This window comes from Diceros bicornis, chromosome 17 (genome assembly GCF_020826845.1).
Source record: "Diceros bicornis minor isolate mBicDic1 chromosome 17, mDicBic1.mat.cur, whole genome shotgun sequence".
Taxonomy (NCBI): Eukaryota; Metazoa; Chordata; class Mammalia; order Perissodactyla; family Rhinocerotidae; genus Diceros; species Diceros bicornis.
Genome location: NC_080756.1, coordinates 3,330,237 through 3,349,863, shown reverse-complemented (window position 1 = coordinate 3,349,863; position 19,627 = coordinate 3,330,237).

Below are 19,627 nucleotides of genomic sequence, written 5' to 3'. Positions count from 1 at the left end.
AGCAGGATGTATTATAACGTGTGTTCCAGAGCATCGCTCCTTCCGAAGAGAGCATCACAGACCTTGTGGTTGTAGGAACATCAGTTCAGCCTTATACATCCCTGGGAGCTATAATTATCCTCACTTGATATTTGAGGAAACTGAAGCGACTTGCTCGAAAGTGACTTTGCAAAAACAGTTTGGGCCTCAGGTTGCAATAGATAAAGAAAATCCCTAACTCTATATCATACACAAAAATTTAGGGGGGAAGGTTTGGGCTAGCAGTGGGCATTTCTATTATTTGAATAAATTGCGTATCAGTTTCTAGGAATACTTTTTAAAAGGGGAGAAACTACAAAAAAACTGAGGATAGAGCATCTTAGTAAATAACTAATAACTAAATGCATTGTGCGCACACCCCTCAGTTAATTGTGAAGGAGGGACTTATATTGCCATGTGGGGAGGTTTGATTATAGTAGCTTTATTTTATCCTTTATTTTCTGTTCTTAATATGCTTTTTACATTTGAATGTATGAAAATATTTTTGACTCTTTAATTCTCAGGGATTAAAAGTTAAATTTTACTGACTGTAGCAGCAGGTAAATCTCTTAAATTCAAATTTACTCAGGTGTCCTATCCTTTGCCTCCGTATTTAAGAAAAGATAGAATGCCTGCCAGGGAAATATACAAAAATTAAAATTCCAAATACAATTTTAAACTACCAAATTGTAAATAAACCAATTTTACAAACTAAAATATTGTGTCTTTCCTTGCTTTTTATCCCAATTTCCCTTCTTAAATGTGAGGAGTTTAAAATATCTAGACTATTTCTTCACTTGTAAAAATGAAGTGTGTTATTTGCAAAACAAAAACCCATGAGCAGGCCCAGGTCATTTAAGTGAGAGTTTACTGAATTGCTTTCGGTTGTTTGGGGGAATGTGATTAGTGTACAAGCAGTTTCTGTAGGCTTACAGGAAATAAGTGTATGAGTAAGTTTGGGCTAATTCGTTATCCTTTTATCTGAAGAGGAATACCCAACTTATTTTCCCCTTTCCTTAGAATTCAGTCTATTGGTATTTTGGCTTGGGTAGGCTTAAATTAAAAAAAAAGAAAAAAAGACGCCCATCTTATTAATGTCTATTGCAGGTGGCATTCATTTGTCAGATATTTATTAAATGCCTGCATGCCAGGTACTATTTTGGCACGAAGGATATGTAATGGTGGACAAAACAGGCATAGTTCTTGTCTTTGCCGGGTTTTTAGACTGATTGGGAAGCCCAGGTGTTATACAAGTAATCAGACGAGCAGATACATAATTGCAAATGGACTAAGTGCTGGGAAGGCAAAGCTGGCAGTGCTGAGTGTGTGTCTATATAACGGAGGGGGGAGGTTGTGTTGTCCTGTAAGGATTAAGAATGGCTCCATAGGAAGTAAATAGCTTGTAAGCAGAGGAAGGAGAGCGTGGACAGAAACCCTGGAGCGAGAGGAAGCAAGGTGTGTGTGAGCAATTAAAGGAAGAGCTTTGGGGCTGCAGCCCACAAGAACAAGGGAACTTGGTATAACCTGAAGCTAGTCGGGCCCCAGACCATGCCAAGCCTGGACGTGCTGTTAAAGATTGTGGTCTTTATCCTGTGTGCAAGGGCAGTAACCTAGGATTTTAAGAAGAAAAGTGCCATGAGCAGCTTGGCTCTCCCTGGCTGTCTTTAGTAGAACGGACTGAGAAGGGTGAGAGGAGATTGATGAAGGAGGACCAATTGGAAGTGTTGGCAAGAGACGGCAGATTAGACCAGAGAGCGGCGGTGGGGATTTAAAGAGGAGGAGGGATTGGAAGACTCTTGAGGGTGCAGAAATATTAAGGTAGAAATAACAGTGGTGTTTCTTTGTGGATAAAAAGTAGCAGTTGCTATTTTAGTGTCTGGTTTGCTACATTGAATCAAAGGGAATTATAGTATCTGATTTGTTCCAGAAAAAGGGGTGAAAATTATTGCCTTGGTTACAGAGTATGAAGTATGTGTAAGCTATTTATCTTTTACTGAAATTTGAAGCCTTTGAGTAAAATCTCATTAATTCAATTAAACCTTTTCAGGAAATTTTAGATTTAAAACAGGATGGAGAAGGGGGATTGTAGAGGTTGGCTAAGCCAAATTCTCCCTCAGAGACAGCTATCCTCCCTCCTTCCACAGAAATGCAGCATCTGCCCTTCAGGGCGTTTGATATACCAAAAGAAAAAAATAAAAGAAGGAGAAGGAGATCCCTGCCCTTGAGGACTTGTTTATGTAATTGGAAAGACAAGATTAGACAGAAAACATTAAGCAATTTGAGAACAATATAAGACAAAGTTCAGAGTAAGTAAAGTCATTTGTGCTGCTGTTGGGTAAGAAAAGCTTCAGGGAGGTGAGCCTCCAGCCAGCTCGTGATGGAATTCAGAGTGGTAGAGAGAAAAAGAGCATTCTAGGAGAAGAGAAGAGCTCTAACTGAGGCACGTCATGTATCGTTCATTCACCTGGCCAGCTGATGTCACTGAGCACCTGGGCGTAGGTGCAGCTTCAGGAAGTGGAGGAAAATTCCTTTGGAAACTGAAGCCTTGTCGTCTTGTGGACTCCTCAAAGGTGCCCTCTTCTCAGCTCACAGCCACTGCGCACGTGCACGCCGTTCCCAATTTCTGCCTCATGCTGTGGGGCTCAACTCAGACCAGATGTCACTTCTCCCAAGCCCTCCTTTACCTGAGGTTGAGCAAGGTGGCTTTTACCAAAAGCTAACATTGACAATCTCAGTGTCTGGGAGGAATTTTTGCTAATTAGAAGCTGTGGAACTGACTTGAGGAAAGCAGTGGAATCCTTTCCCCTGGGTGTGCACTGCAAACAGAACAGATGTGGTGTCTGGAGATCACATTTTAGTAGGGGAGGTAGATCCTAAACAGATAATCACAAAAATGTCGGTTATAAATTGTGAGAAGTGCCATGAAGGAAAAGTAGCCAGAGTTTGTGAGACAGAACACTAGACCGGGAGGCTAGCAGAGGCCCCTGCGGTACAGTGGCGTTGGTGTGGCGCTCTGAAGGACGGGGGCGGCTCAGAAGCGCAGGGAGAGCCATCAGAGCAGGAGTTCCAGGACGGGAGAGACCCTGCAGGCCTGGAATTGCATGAGCAAGGGAAGGACACTGCAAGGCAGAGGGTCAGGGAGGCCAGGCCAGCCGCGGGGAAGGCCTCCTGCGCACGGACCTCGTGCAGGGGGGGAGTTCCTTCTGATTACACCAGGAAGCCATTGAAGTGTTTAAAGCTGATTTTTAAACAGTCATTCTGGTTTCCTGTGGAGAGAAACTGGAGGGGAGCCAAGTGGAACTGGTGAGACATGGTGAGACGGAGGAGCCCTGAGCGGGGCCAGGGAGAGACGGTCTGAGCTGGTCAGTGAGGGTCCACACCGCGGCTTCTGCTCAGGAAGTGAGGGGGTGGGGTTCACGCCCGGCAGGACTCGGAAGACACCGTTTGTGTTATTTTTATAACTAGACTAGCATAGGCTGAAAAAAATGTGTTTTTATGTGACTATATAAAAATTACAAACAAGCCTTAAAGGTTTTTAGCTAACAAATTTGAGGACTGTTTGCCTATAAAATCTCAAGGTTCACAGATTCAATTTAATTGATCCATTAAGGACTTTTTAAATCAGTAAGAAAAATACTAATAAATAAATGGACAAATGGCATGTTTAAAAAATGTATATGAGAAACATAAATCAACCCAAAAACCCCATTTAAAATTGTGAATCCACGTAATGTAAATTAAAGCAATGAGTTTATTTTAACCTGTGAAGTATCAACAGGGAATAAAACTATGATGCTTCATGCTAGCAAGCGTGTGGGGTGGCGCAAAACACTCATTCGCTGATGCTGGGGTACAATTAGCAAAATCTTTCTGGAGGGCAATCTGGCAGTCTGCACCGAGAGCTTTGGAAATGCTCATTTGCTGTTACCTGACAATTCTACTTCCAAGAATCCATCTCAGAATAACCCATGACGTAAACAATGATGTATGTACAAGGATAATCATAATTATATCTAGTAGCACAACTGTAGAAAAACACTTGTATCCACCAACAGAGGATTGCTTAATAAATTCTGATAAATTTACGTTTTCATAGACAAAATGTTCTCAGTGTAACAGTAAGCAAAAAACTGCCCCCCACAAAACAAATAGGACGCAAAACTGAATGCTCTCTCTTTCAAAAGGGGTAGAGGCAGAGAGATGGCACAGGAAGAACCATTAGAAGGAAATAGAACCGTGTGTTAACAGGGAGCTGATTTTCTTTTTAATAATTGACATATTGACATTGAGATATAATTGACATATAACATGTTAGTTTCAGGCGTACAACATGATTCGATGGGAGCCGATTTTAATTTGAATTTTCTTTAGATGTTTTTCGTCAGTTTTCACAATGGGCATTCACATTTCAATAACATTTTTTAAAACCCAATATGTTATTAAGAAGAAAAATATTTGGAAGGGAAGGAAATAAACGAAAAGAAGACTGCTGTGGACCAAGTGAGCAGAGCACTTCAATAATGGGGAGGAGATCACTTTCAGTCTCACTGACCCATCGATGAGCCATTTCCCCTCCAACCACTTGCTTGGCTTTTTTACCTCCAGTTTCCACCCCCTGGCATAGGGATCTCCTCCTCCTCCTGGCCTGGCTCATTCCCGCTGTCTTTAGGTCTCGGCCTGCCCTCCCCGCCCCCACCTCTCTCAGCCTTCCTCGGGCTGGCTGAAGGCTCCTTTGGTGGGCTCCCATGTCGTGGACCTTAAACTTCACTGTTGGGACCGGTTTGATCATTAGTGTTTGTGTGCCATGAGGGCAAGGGACTGTCTTGCTTACTATGGTGTACTCAGTGACTAGCATAGAGTTTGGGGCAGAACGGGCCTCCATACAAATTTTTGAGTAAGTAAATGGAGTGCTTGGAGAGGGTCAAGGAGAGATGTGCACAAAGAGGCCATCAGTATCCTTTCAGAGAGGTTTCTGGAGACTGAAGGAAATGGAATGTCTCATCAAAGGACTAAGAAGGGGGCTGGTGTGGAGGAATGGTGTGGTGGGTGCAGATCTGCTCACAAAGGTCGGCAGTGATGGGGGTAGATGGAGAGAGAGATGATTAGCAAAGGTGGAGTTAAGTGAATATTTTCCCTAAGTAGGCAAAAGTAAATCAGATTACTGAAACTCCCAATGGCCTCTCATCCCACTAAGGATAAAATGGGCAATTTCCTTGACGTTCCTTCAAAGCCCTCCGCCATCTGGCTCCCATCTCTTTCCAACCTCATTTGATTCCGTTCTCCCCAGCTCAGTATGCTCCAGCCACAGCCACCTTCTGCGTGTTCCCTGAATGTCTCTATCTCATTCCTGCCTCAGGACATTTGTACTTCCTGCTCTCTCTGCTGGAACCCTCTCCCCTCTTCCTTTGTGTGGTTCTTGACATCTTATCTTTATTACTTAGATCTGACTCTGGCTGCTCAGGCAGCACTTCCCCAACTACACTACCAATGCCCACCCCCCAACCCCCAGGCCCTCTCTATCACATTACTCTGTTTTATTTCCTTTAAAGCACTCATCGGTATTTGAAATTATCGTGTTTATTTTTTAATGATGGCTTCTCATCTGTCTCCGTCAGTCAGTGTAACTTACGTTTGAATAGAGATCGTGCCAGATCTTGTCACCTCTATTTCCTGGTGCCTTAAATGGTGCTTGGCACACCATAGGTGGATGCTCCACAAATATTTGCTGTTGAGAATAAGGCTATGTATGTTGGGCAGAAGTGAGGAAGAACCTGGTAGAGAGGGAGAAATTAGAAATGTTATATGCCAGGAAGACAAATAGCTGTCATTTCTAATGCCAACCCTGAGTGCTTGACAGTGGCTACGAGGAACTGTGTCTTGGGATTGTGAAGTTTCCTCTGGGTTCAGTAGGAAATAATCCTTTGACTGATTAGCAATGTCTGCTCCGGGCATAGGAAGGGGCTGGTTGGTGACTGAACAGACTTTCCTGTAGCCAGCATGCATTGCTTCAATTCTTGTCTTGATACATGGATGTCGTATTCAGGATATGGCTGAGACCAGATCTTAGTTAATGTATAGATGTCTTTTTGTTGTTTTGTTTTGCTTTAGGCACCAACGTTACATGAAAAGGATAAATGCTTTTTATATCAGTACGGCCAACTAATTTGTTCTTTACTAAGACTTTTTTGTATGTATGTGTATGTTTGATGGGATGAGAGAAGACAAAAAAATGTTTCCTTGTCCTCTTGATCTCCTTTCTTTTACGCTTCCCTTGCTTGATCTTTTGGGTGATGTCAGAATAGTAGCTAATTCTGGATAAAAACTCATAAACGACCCTCTGGCAGCAGTACGAGGTAGTTGAGTAGAGTTGACAAGGTAGGAGGAAGCTGCAGCTGGGTTGTTTTCCTTCTTCGGATACTTGCTGTCTCCTTTTAGGCTTGGAATCTGCAAATCTCTTACTCCCTGGGCTAATTATTTCCTCTTGAGAATAGTAAGGCCTTTTATCAGGGTGGCCACATCCCTGTGTGTCCTGACGAACAAAGGGTGAATAATGGGGCTGATTAGCCCAAGGAGCTTCGTGAATGATAAAGGGGAACCTGAAGATGTGAGCTTTGGCTGCTCTGGGATCAGCTTCTCTCTGGACTTCTCAGAGGCATATTCCTTTACAACAAATTGTGCACTGCGCTTATTTCTTGTCTCTTTCATGCAAAATGCTGTCTTGAAATGTGGATTTTAAAACCCAGTACAGAGTGGTTGACCCATGGGCCCTTCACCAGGATCTGCTCAGCATTGCCCAGATGAACCTCTGGGCACTGGTGAGTCACCACGGTGCTGTGACGGTCACAGCCCCAGGGTTTGGAGGGCCTGACACCACCGCCATGTCCACCTTTCACTCTGAGGCAGTACTGGCGTTGGTCTTCCCCCCAACCAGTGCCAGACAGGAGGGAAGGCAGGTTCTCTGTTTGGAAGAGGTCCGAGCATCCGTTACAACCACTATGGGGAAAAGAGGCCAAAGAACCACCGCCCCACAGTCCTCCCTCCTCCTGGCCCATCTGTGGCCAGGCTCCCCATTGTCCCCATTTGACCTCAGGAGCGTATCACTGTCCTGGGTCTGTTAAGTCAAAGTACAGCGCTGTGGCGGGCAGAATAATGGCTCCGCCAAAGATATCCGTGTCCAAATTCCCAGAAGCTGTGACTGTGTTAGATTACATGACGTTATGGACTTAATTGTGTCCCCTCTAAAATTCATATGTTGAAGCTTGTGATATTGTGATTTAATAAGAAATATATACTTGGTCTTTGTCCCCAGTTCCTGGCACGGATCTCCTAAAACTCGTGTAATATCCTCAGTGATAAGAGGTGAAAGGAACATCTTTCATTATAATATTTGGTCTTAGTCCCCAGTTCCTGACACAAGAGCCTTGGAATTCTAAGACCCTGGAATCCCCATCGTGACGAGAGTGTCTTTGTGTGCTAATGAGATGACTGATGACTGGGGCCCCAGATAGTGTCAAGATGGGGCTGGTTGCGGGAAAGACAACTTTCTGAACTTTCAGCTGCACCTCCTAACCTCCAGGGAAGGGAGAGGGGCTGGAGAGTGAGTTAGTAATCGATTATGCCCATGTGATGAAGCGTCCATAAAAATCCCTAAACTACGGAGGCAGAGAGCTCCTGGGTGGTGGATGCATCCACATGCAGGGAGCTTGGTGCATCCTGACTGGACAGGAACAGAAGCTTCTGTACTCGAGACCCTTCTGGACCTCGCCCTATGTACCTCTTCATCTGCTTTTCATTTGTATGTTTTATAATATCTTATACAATAAAGTGGTAAACATAAGTAAAGTGTTTCCCTGAGTTCTGTGAGCCTTTATAGCCAATTATTGAACCTGAGGAGAAGGTTGTGGGAACCCCCGATTTGTGACTGGTTGGGCAGAAGCACACGTGACAGCCTGGGACTTGTGACTGGCGTCTGAGGTGGGAACAGTCTTGTGGGACTGAGCACTTCACCTGTGTGGTCTGTGCCCCCTCCAGTAGTTAATGTTACAATTGCATTAAATCGTAGAACACGTTAAATTGTAGTGTCTGGAGAGTTGGAGAATTGGTTGTCAGTGAGGAAAAACCCCATACTTTCGGTGTCAGAAGTATTGTAAGTGGAGAAACAGTTTTCCTTTAGTAAGGAAAGCTCTAACCCTCAGTGTGACTGTGTTTGGAGATGGGGCCTTTAAGGAGGTAATTAAGATTAATGAGGTCATAAGGGTACGTCCCCAAGCACATAGGACTGGCGTCCTTATAAGATGAAGAGAGACCAGAGATCTCTCTCTCTGTGTGCACACACAGGGGAAGCGCCTCGAGAGGACACAGTGAGAAGGTGACGTCTGCAAACCAAGGAGAGAGGCCTCACTGGAAACCAGCCCTGCGGCACCTTGATCTTGGACTTCCATCCTTGAACTTCCAGAACTGTGAGAAAATAAATTTCTGTTGTTTAAGCCATCCAACCTGTGGTATTTTGTTCTGGCAGCCAGAGCAGGTGAATACACATGACAAAGGGATTAGAGTTGCAGAAGGAATTAAGGTTGTTAATCAACTGGTCTTGAGATGGGGAGAGCATCGTGGGTTATCCAGGTAGGCCTGCTGTCATCACAAGGGTCCTTCAAAGTGGGAGAAGGAGGTAGAAGAAGGGAGTCAGAGGCAAACATACCTATTGTTCATGCGTTTACAGAGATGCAAGGTGGCTGGGTTTGAAGATAGAGGGAGGGGGCTGTGAGCCAAGGAAAGCAGGAGCCTCTAAAAGCTGGAAAAGGCAGAGAAATGTCTTCTCCCCTAGAGCCTCCAGAAAGCAATGTAGTCCTGCCGACACTTGATGTTAGCCCAGTGAGACCTGTGTGAACTTTTAACCGACAGAACTGTAAGATAACAAATTCATGTGGTTTTAAGCCACGAAGTTTGTGGTAATTTGTTACACCACCGAGAGAAGATCAATATAAGGATGTTAAGGCATCATATCTGTCTATTAACACTTTTAAAATAATATTTTGGATATACCTACATATTTGGGATTCATTTCCTCCTGAGAGAAAAATTGATGTTGAGAACAAGAAGGTGACAAAGTGTGTCTTCTAGAACCCGACTAAGCTGCCGCCAGGAGGACGCTGGCCAGATGGAGTCAAAGCACATGTGACCTGTATTTCCCATTTATGTTACTTTCTGTGCCAAAACTAACACTCATAATAAGCAAAAATATTAAAGGAATCTGTATTTAAATGTAATTCACTATTTAAATAGAACAAAATTTAGGGTAACATAATATCTGCCTGCAAAGGAACTTTTGAAAAACAGTTAATTCTCTCCTTTTCATCAATCATTACTTTTGAGAGAGAGAGAGAGAGAGTGTGTACATGTATGTTTGTGTGTGTGATTTTCAGGGACCATTTGTGGTTTCAGGATGCCCAGCTACTGAAGGCAGCTTCTCATTACTGTATTTTGAAGAATGACTTCACCCTTCTTTCTGGCTTTTCTGTTCTCTCTCTCAGTGCAGTTGGCCCTCCGTAGCCACAGGGCCCTCTGTATCTGAGTGTTCCCCATCCACGGATTCAACCAACAGCAGATGGAAAGGCCTATGATGGTTGGGTCTGTACTGAACATATATAGGCTGTTTTTCCTGTCATTATTCCCTAAACAATACAGTATAACAACTATTAACATAGCATTTACATTGTATTGGGTATTATAAGTCATCTAGAGATGATTTAAAGTATATGGGAGGATATGCGTAGGTTATATGCAAATACTACCCCATTTTAAATTAGACTTGAGTACCCAGGGATTTCGGTATTGCAGGGGTCCTTGAACCAATCCCCCAGATATCAAGGGAGGAGTATATAGTCTGTTGTCATTAGTTGTTAAAGAAACCAACCCTCACATCTATGCTGCCCTCTGAAAAGGCCTTTCTTAATACTAATCAACTTTCTAAGTACTCATGGTTTCCAATATTTCATCGTCTCTGGGAAAATAAAAGAAGAGAGCTGTCCTAGTCATGTGCAGGCACCTGCTCCTTTTCTCCTTTCGAAGGAGGTGACTGTCTTCCTCCATTCCCCTTTGTCCTTTGGACTCTGTGCCATTTCTGATTTGTATCAGTTGCTTGCATTCACTCTTTCAACACTTTCCTTAATAGCACCAGCTCCCTCCCTGTAGCCTTATATATTAATGCTTTTTAAAGTCCCCCTTTCACAGAACATACATTTTGAAGAACTTTAAAAGAAAATATCAGTATTTAAAATCGAGACTTAAGATGATTACCTGCTTGTCGGCAGACATAAATATTGTCGTTCTGCTCTCCTCAATATTTTTAAGCAGCTGGAAGCTTTAGCAGTGGTTAGAACTGGTTTATGCTGCGCAGTTTTAGTGCTGCTATCCTGAAATGCCATTCCTCTGTACTCATTGTTTATAAAGGGTATCGTAAAACAGTGAGCCAATTGAGATTATGCCTTCCCCTAATTTTTACATCTCACTTATTTCAATTTTGAGACAGAATTTGGCTGAACTATTTAAGATTTTCTTATGGTTTTGAGTTGTTTAATGTTGATACATGTATTTCCAAACATGACCTCATTGGAGAGTCAGTGTATTTGCCTAACAATCAAACAAGGTTTATAAGCTTAGTAAAAAAATTCTTACTACAGCCAAGTTAAAAAAGGAGCATTTGAGCACAGAGCTACCGGGCTTCCTCCCCTTGGTTCGTCTTTTGTGACATTCGACAGATAATTTCATTATTTCTTTCTGTTTCTGCAAATGAGCATGTTGCTGAGACTTAGTCATGTGAATGTTGAAATGTTTGTTCTCTGACATCAGCCATCCATGGAAACCACCTGGGTATCCAAAATCTATATTTATGGCTGCACTCTGTGATGGTTTTGCATTATTCATCCACTAAATATTTACTGAGCGCCTTTGTTCACCTCGAATCTCAGTGCCTGGCTCAGGAATAAAAGTTCACTAAGAGTTCCCAACAATTAGGAATGTTAGTGATGTGCCAGGCACAGCTCCCTACAGCCCCATGAGGTAGGTACTATTGTGACCCCATTTTACAGATGGGAAAGCTAAACCATCGACAGAGGAAGGAATTCATCCAAGGCCTTGTAGCGAGTAAATAGGAGAGTTAGAGTTTGAACCCAGGCTTCTCTCTCCAGATCCTGTGCTTTTAACCTCTATGTTCATAAACAGTTGCTGAGTGAGTGAGTGAGGCATCAGTGATTCCCAAATTTCTTTTTTTTGTGAGGAAGATCCAGCCCTGAGCTAACATCCATGCCAATCCTCCTCTTTTTGCTGAGGAAGACTGGCCCTGAGCTAACATCTGTGCCCATCTTCCTGTACTTTATATGGGACGCCGCCACAGCATGGCTTGACAAGTGGTGCATCGGTGTGCGTTGGGGATCCAAACCTGGGCCGCCAGCAGCGGAGCCCACGCACTTAAGCACTACACCACGCGGCTGGCCCCCAAATTTCTCAAAACGGAGTGCAAACTAGACCAAAAAATGAGACTTTTTGGCCTATTTAGGAATAGTCCATATTCCTCATTTGGTGCCTCCTACTCAAAAAAACGTTCCAACATCACTCTGCTACCCAGATGGAAGAGGACTTCTGCACACGGCCCTGGAAATTGGGACAACCGTGTCATCCGGCAGCACGGCCCTACCACAGGGGGTGTCGCGAGGGGTAATGTGCGTTTGAAGTGCAGGTGACAGACTTGAATAAATGTAAATTCTTATTCAATACAATAATTATTGCTCTTACACTGTTACTGTCTTTTGGAAATCTTTGCTATTGACATACTGTTCCCAGCTCTGAGTTTGTAAAATAGGTACAAGAGCAGATATGCTTGCTGAGAAGGTAGCCTTGACCTCCATGTAAAATTTATGGGCCTGTAACACGCGGTGCTGAGGCTTTTGATCAGGATATTTGAAAGTATCGCAGGCATGCACTTCAAGCAAAAGATCATTCTAATTACTTTATAGTTATTCTTCCCACAAAGGATCTTTGTAAGTAATCGGAAAATCTTTAATAAGCTTCAATTAATAATACTGTTTTTAATTTGGAGCTTTATATTATTGTAATCCCAGTGAGTTTCATAATAATAATAAGGGCCATGGTTGATCTAAGCAGGGGACTCTCAAGTCATGCCATTCCCAGGTGTGTCTGGAGAGGAGGGGATGGAAGGCAGCATTTACTGAGTGCTGTCTGTGTGCCAAGCTCTCTGGGGACTTAACCTTCACCATTGTATTTAACCCTCAAAACAGCCCTGGAAGGCAAGTATCTGTATTTTATAGACGGGAGAAACTAGGGTTCAGAGAGTTTATGTAACTCCACGTCTGGTAAAAGCTAGAACCGAGATCCATTTCCTGGTCTGTCTTTTCTCGAAGTAGTTGCTGCAGCTCCACTGAGCTGACAGCCGGCCTGGGGTCAGGGAGGGCTTCCCAGAGGAAGCAGTGATTGTGCCGAGCCTTGAAACCTGAGCAGGAGGACTCCAGGTGAACGAGGAGAGCAAGGGCATTTCAGGCAAAGAACAGGAAGTGTGAAAGAGCGTGCTGTGTACGGAGAACTAAAAATAGCTGTCCTGGGCAGGAGCACAGCGGGCATTTCATGAGGCTTGTAGCAGATCCAGATGTAAAGGTAGGGATGCCAAAGGGACCCCAATACCAGGTATGCCAGGTGCTGCCAAACACCTGTAGAATCGAATGCCTCCTCTCCAAATTCCCTCTGATCAGAGGAAACAATTGTTGATGGATCAGAGGAGGTAGTGGTGGGATAGGAAACGAATTTTTCCTGAGATGACTTCTCAACTTCCTGCCAACTTTTCAGCTCTGCTCCTCGTAGTCAACATTCCACAAATGTTACTGACACAGTCCCAATGGCCCAGAGAATGGCAAAGATGCTCGGCTTCTTGCTTTCTAGAGGCTGACGGCATCATTTCACGGGCATCTGGATCTATCTTCCTTAACCAAAGTTGTAGAAAAAAGGTACTTTAACAAGTTTGAATATCTTTTACCCAAGAAGGCTAAATGAAAATAGAGACTGCAAATCTTTCTAGTATATTATTGAACCACTAGGGCCTAGCACATAGTAGTTTGTTAAATAATTCTTTTTAACAAATAGATAGATTTTGAAAACTTCTATAAAATTCCTGTAAAATGTTTTGGTCTTTTAATATATCTGATTTATAAATCTGTCCCTAAATAATATACTCAGAAAACTGTTTTTTTTTTACAGTTTTTGAATATGATCTTCAAGGGACTGGGGGCAGGGGATATTCCAAGAAAGGGACATATATCAGGAAAATCTTTGTCTTAGCTGAGAACAGTACCATGTAATTGTGTCAGACAACATTTTATTTAAATTGTGAAACTCTGTCTGCTATAAAGGGGTGTCAGCCTAGCTGTGATGTTTTAGATTGGGATAATGCTTGTCTTTATCTTCTTTTTATTGATTTTTAAGTGTTATAAATATCTTAATTAGTAGTGATTTTACAACAATCTGAGGCTCATAGAAAAGTATTCAGGGCCGGCCCCGTTGCTTAGCAGTTAAGTTCTTGCTCTCCACTACTGGTGGCCCGGGTTTGGATCCCGGGCGCGGATCCCGGGCGCACACCGACGCACTGCTTCTCCGGCCATGCTGAGACCGCGTCCCACATACAGCAACTAGAAGGATGTGCAACTATGACATACAACTATCTACTGGGGCTTTGGGGGAAAAAAGGAGGAGGATTGGCAATAGATGTTAGCTCAGAGCCAGTCTTCCTCAACAAAAAGAGGAGGATTAGCATGGATGTTAGCTCAGGGCTGATCTTCCTCACAAAAAAAGAAATCTGAAAAAAAACAAAAAAGAAAAGTATTCATTTTTGCTAGTGAGAAATGTGTGGAAGCTTTCAAGTTGCATTTCAAATACTTGAAAAAAATGTATATATAGTGAGTTCAATTGCATGATTCAATCAATTTAGGAACAATTTATCCCAAATATCTTCCTCAGCACATAGTATCATTCTTTACAAAATGACTAAAAATAGGAGTTTTTAAATGACTTTTAGTTAAGTGTTAAAGTAATTGTGTACAAGTTAGAAGCTGTGCTAGAGAACCTGGAAATTCATGAATGGAAATTTGCCTTGCTATTTTCCCATAATTTTATGGCTTTTAAATACCTCATTATAGTATAGAGTCTTTCCAGCAGCTGCTGGTGGTATGTGTCTAGGGCAGGGAAGCAGCTGGACAATGTGGATTCGGTGTGGTAGATGTGTGGTGTGGCCAGGAGGATTCAAGCAGTATGACATAGCTGCCATAGTACCCTAGGCGCTACACTGTGAGATGGAGGAAGTTCAGAAGAAAATGATCAGAATGACAGGAAGACTAAAAATGCAATGAGGCATGGTTAGTAGGACTAGAAATATTTGACCTAGAGAGGGTAGGAGGATATAAAACTAGTTTCAAATATTTAGAGAGCTGACAAGTAGAAGAGAAATTAAGCCTCCTTTGCATGGTTCAATGGCCCTAAGTGGAAGCTATAGTCTTTTGCCTCAAAATAAGGAAGAAATCACAAAGATATCCAAAGACGCAATGGGAATTCTTGTCCAAGATGGCAGATAAAGCACATCCGTACATCTCTTTTCTGCTCCCAAATCCCATAAAAATGTCAGTAAAGAGGAACAGAGAATAATAAGTTAAAGACAGTCCTGGGGGCAGGAGAAGGGGCATCTGGGAACTAGAGATATAGACAAATTTCTTGAGCATGAAAAATACTTGGAATTGTGTTAACAGATTAAGTCACATTCACAGGAGAAGGCTGCAAGAGGGGCCGGAGCTATTTTTCCTGGCAGCAGACCCACAGAGAGGCTCAAAACGTGGAGCATGAGAGGAAAGTTGGAAAGAAGTCAACTGTGGGATAACTGTGAGTCACGCCACATTCCCCTCCCCTGCGTCACATGCTCAGGCTGCAACCAGAGGACAATCTGTAAAATAATTGAGAATAATTTGCATGAGAAGGAGCCCTAGAAGGGGTGACGCCCACCTAATTCTCCTCATTTTGGCTGGGAAGTGGGAGAGATGGGGACAAGGGCATCCTACTTCCTCCTCTTTCCCCTCAGGGTCTAAAACAAAACCTGCCAATCAAAGGGCCCACCCATGTGGACAGAAGGTGGGACCTAGGCAAGGAGACCTATCTGTATTAAACAAGCTAGTCTGACTCAGTTATGATATGAATCGATAGCCAAGGATCTAAAAATCTGAGGAAGAATACAGACAAAAACATAGGTTGAAATTAATAAACTGACCCTGGAGAAAATAGATAATTCAGGAAATAGAAAATATCTTTAAAGTAATTCTATTTAGTTTCCTCATAAAAGAAAATTTCAAGAACAGGCATCTGTAAAGAGAAAATAGGTTGCTGAGAAAAAGAGCAATCAAAACCAAAAAGTGCTCTTAAAATAAAAAAAATAATTGTCAAAGTTAAAAATTCAGTGGAAGAAAAAAATGGAAGAAATCTCTTTGATCGTAGAACAAAAAGTTAAAGGGATAGAAAATATGGGAGAAAAATTAAGAGATTAGAGAACAGTCCAAAAGTTCTGACATCCAAAAGAATGTTCAGAATGAGAAAATAGCCAAAACAGAGAAGAACAAGAGAGAATTTTCTAGATGTGAAGAAATGGGTCTTCAGATAGTCAAGGCCTAGAGAATGCGGAACAGGATGAATGAACAAACCTGTCCCCAGATGTGTTCTTGTAATGTTTTAGACACTGAGAATAGAGGAAGATTCTAAAAGCTAAAAGAATAGGTCACTCAAAAAGAAAGGAGAATCCAGTAGACAGGTCATCAGCAACTCCAGATGTTAGGGAAAAAACCAGGAAGCATGTCTGCAAAATGTTGAGGGACAAATGTTTCTGAAGCTAAAATCTCTGCCTAGCCAAACGATCAATCAAGAGGGAGGCATTGTCAAACATACAAGAACTCAGACTATTTACCACCCACAGACTATTTCTGAAAGAATTACTCAAGCAAAACAAAAGAGAATCCAAGTAAGAGGAAGTCATAGGCTCCAAGAAACAGTGGATCTAACCCAGGAGTGTAGTGAAGAGTAATTCCAGGGTGACAACTTTGAGGCAGGCCTAGAAAGCCATGTATCCCAGGTAGAACCAGAAGTCAGAAGCTCTGTGAAGAATCTCTTTCAGGACAGTATGGGTTTCTTCTAGCAAAGAGAATGATTAAGAAGCTGGGTGATCTTATAACAAGGCAAAGGCATTTCAGGTCATTATGACATGGGGCCATCCCAACCCTCTCCAAACTTTAAAGTTACTGTCTACTTCCAGCAGCAAAGGTCTATTGACGAGAGTTACGTCTCCTCTATAGGCTTACTGGCACTATTTGGTTCTGTAGTGAACGATATTTCCACACAAATATTATTGCGAATACCACGTTTTAGTTTTCAATTTGAAAAATCAATTTATAGACAATGCATCAAAAATTAACTGTAGTTACAGGACAAATGTAAAAACAATTGTATGCTGGAATAGAGGTTTGGAGAGAGGGGTGGAGAGGTGGAGAAAATTAGTGATTTTGGATTTCTTTATCGAACATAAAGAGAGTTAAGAGATAGTGTATCTACATTTGAGGGGTCAAAATACGGTTTTAAGCATATTATTTAAATTTGTTCTTTATAGTGACCTTACACTGAGGCAGTGTAGTGTAGTTGTTAAGAGCACAGATCCTGGAGCCAAAACACCTGGGTCTGAATTCTTCGTCCACACTTCAACTTGAGAAAATTGGTTGTTGATGACTTGGTTTTCTTCAGAAGAATGGGGATAAAAATAGAATATCTCACAAAGTTATTCTGAAAATTAAAGGAGTTAATGCATATATATATAAAGTGCTTAAATTAATCCCTGGCACATACAAAGTGTTTTCAACAATGATGTTGACGATGATGATGATGATGATGAAGAAGAAGAAAGAAAACAACAAAACAACTAAAAATTAAAATTGTAATGGGCAGAGATCAGAAAGGGGGAGGTAGTAGTTTGAGAAAGTTTAATTTCTCATATTTTTAACATGAGAGGTCAATAGATATTGAAAGTTGACAAATGGAGAAATAGAGGCATAACCATGTCCAGAGTTATGGAGGCAATCCTCAGAAGAAATAAAAAAGATACAGGTAAAAGCAGTTATTACTGTCAAGTGGGGCTCTGTGGGAGGGGAGGGGGACTTCTCTTTCTATTTTGTCCTATGTGAGTTTTTTTTTTTTTTTTACCATATGCGTGTATTAATTTTATTTAGTTTTTCTTGACTTTATTGAGGTATAATTGACATAAAATAAACGGCACATATTTAAAGAGTACAATTTGATAAGTTTTGAACATATGTGCACACCCTTGAAACTATCACTGGTCGAGATGATGAGCATATCATCGTGCCCGGAAGTGTTCTTGTGCCCCTTCATCACCCCTTCTTCCTGTCCCTCCCCACTCCCCCAGTCTCAGGCAACCGCCTTCTGCTTTCTGTGAGAATAACACAGTTTGCACTTTTTACAACTTTGTATAAATGAAATCATATAGTATACACTCTTTTGTCTGATTTCTTCCACTCAGCGTAGGTTCATCCACGTGATAGTGTATATCAGTAGTTCATTCCTTGTGTGGAAAAACGACAACGAACAAATTCACCTGTTGATGGAAATTTGTTGTATTTTCCCCTAGTTTTTGACTATTACAAATAGAGCTGCTGTGAACATTCATGTACAAGTCTTTGTCCGGACCTGAGATTTCATTTCTCTTCGAGAGATACACAGAAGTGGAATGACTCGATCATATGATAGACATAAGATGGGTTAAATTTTTAAGAAATTGCCAAACTGTTTTCCAAAGTGTTCTACCTTCCCACCAGCAGTGTGGGAGGGTTCCAGTGCCTCCATCCTTGTCTTAGCAGAGACAGTCTGTTTATAGCCATTCTAATAGAAGTGTAGCAATATGATATCATGGTTTTAATTTGCATTTCCCTGGTGACTATTGATATTGAGCGTCTTCTCACTTTTTATTTGTTGTCTCTATACCTGTTCAAATGTTCAAACATCTGTTCAAATGTTTTGGCCATTTTTTAAAAATTGGGTTGTTTTCTTTGTATTGAGGTTTGAGAGTTCTTTATATAGTCTGGATACAAAGCCTTTATCAAATATTTGATTTACAAATATTTTCTCCCAGTCTGTGGCTTGTCTTTTTATTCTCTTCACTGTGTCTTCTGAAGAACAGACATTTTTAATTTCGATGAAACCCAATCTTTACCTTTTTTCCTTTCATGGGTCATTCTTTTGGTGTTGTGTTTACAAAATCTTTGCATAACCCATGGTTACTAAGATTTTCTCCTGTGTTTTATAGTTTTAGGCTTTACATTTAGGTCTGTGATAATGTTGAGTTAATCCTTATGGTGAGTATATAGTGAGATGTATGGAACAAGATTAATTTTTTTTTTGCATATGTGTATTCAATTGTTGCAGCACTATTTGTGGAAAAGATTGTCCTTTTTTCACTTAATTACCTTTGCATTTCTGTCAAATATTAGTTGTCCAAATATGTATGGCTCTATTTATGGACTGTCTATTCTATTCCATTGATCTGTATAACTGGATTCTTGATTAGCTGTGATGTGTTAGTCTACTTGGACTGCCATAACATAATGCCATAGACTGGTGGCTTAAACAACAGAAACTTATTTTCTCACAGTTCCGGAGGCCGAAAGTCTGAGATCAGGGTGGCAACACGTTCGGGTTCTGGTCAGAGTTCTCTTCCTGGTTTGTACCTCATCACCTCATCTAAACCTAATTACCTCCCAAAGGCCCCATCTCCAAATACCACCACAGTGGGCATTAGGACATCAATATATGAATTGAGGGGGAACACAATTCAGCCCATAGCACTTGAAAACATTAGTGTTAGTCCTCTAACATTGTTCTTCTTTTTCAAGTTGTCTTGGCTATTACAGGTCCTTTGCATTTCCATGTAAATTATAGAATCAGCTTGTCAACTTCTACCAAATACTCTCCTGGGATTTTAATTGGGATTGCCTTGGGTCTGCAGATCAATTCAGAAAGAATTGACCTATTAATAATACGGAGTCTTCTGACCCATAAACAAGGTATATCTCTCCCATTTACTTAGGTCTTCTTTAATTTTTCTCAGCAGTTTGTAATTTTCAGTGAGTAGGTCTTCCATATATTTGTTAGATTTATCCTTAAGTATTTCATATTTTTGATCCTAATGTAAATGGTATTACATTTCCAATTATTTTTTTTTTATTTTTTATTTCTGTGAGGAAGATTGGCCCTGAGCTAACATCTGCCAATCCTCCTCATTTTTTGCTGAGAAAGACTGGCCCTGGGCTAACATCCCTGCCCATCTTCCTCCACTTTATATGACGCCACCACAGCATGGCTTGCCAAGCAGTGTGTCGGTGTGCGCCTGGGATCCGAACCGGCAAACCCCGGGTCACTGCAGCAGAGTGCACGCACTTAACCGCTTGCGCCACCAGGCTGGCCCCTTACATTTCCAATTATTTGTAGCCAGTGTAGAAGAGATAAAATTGAT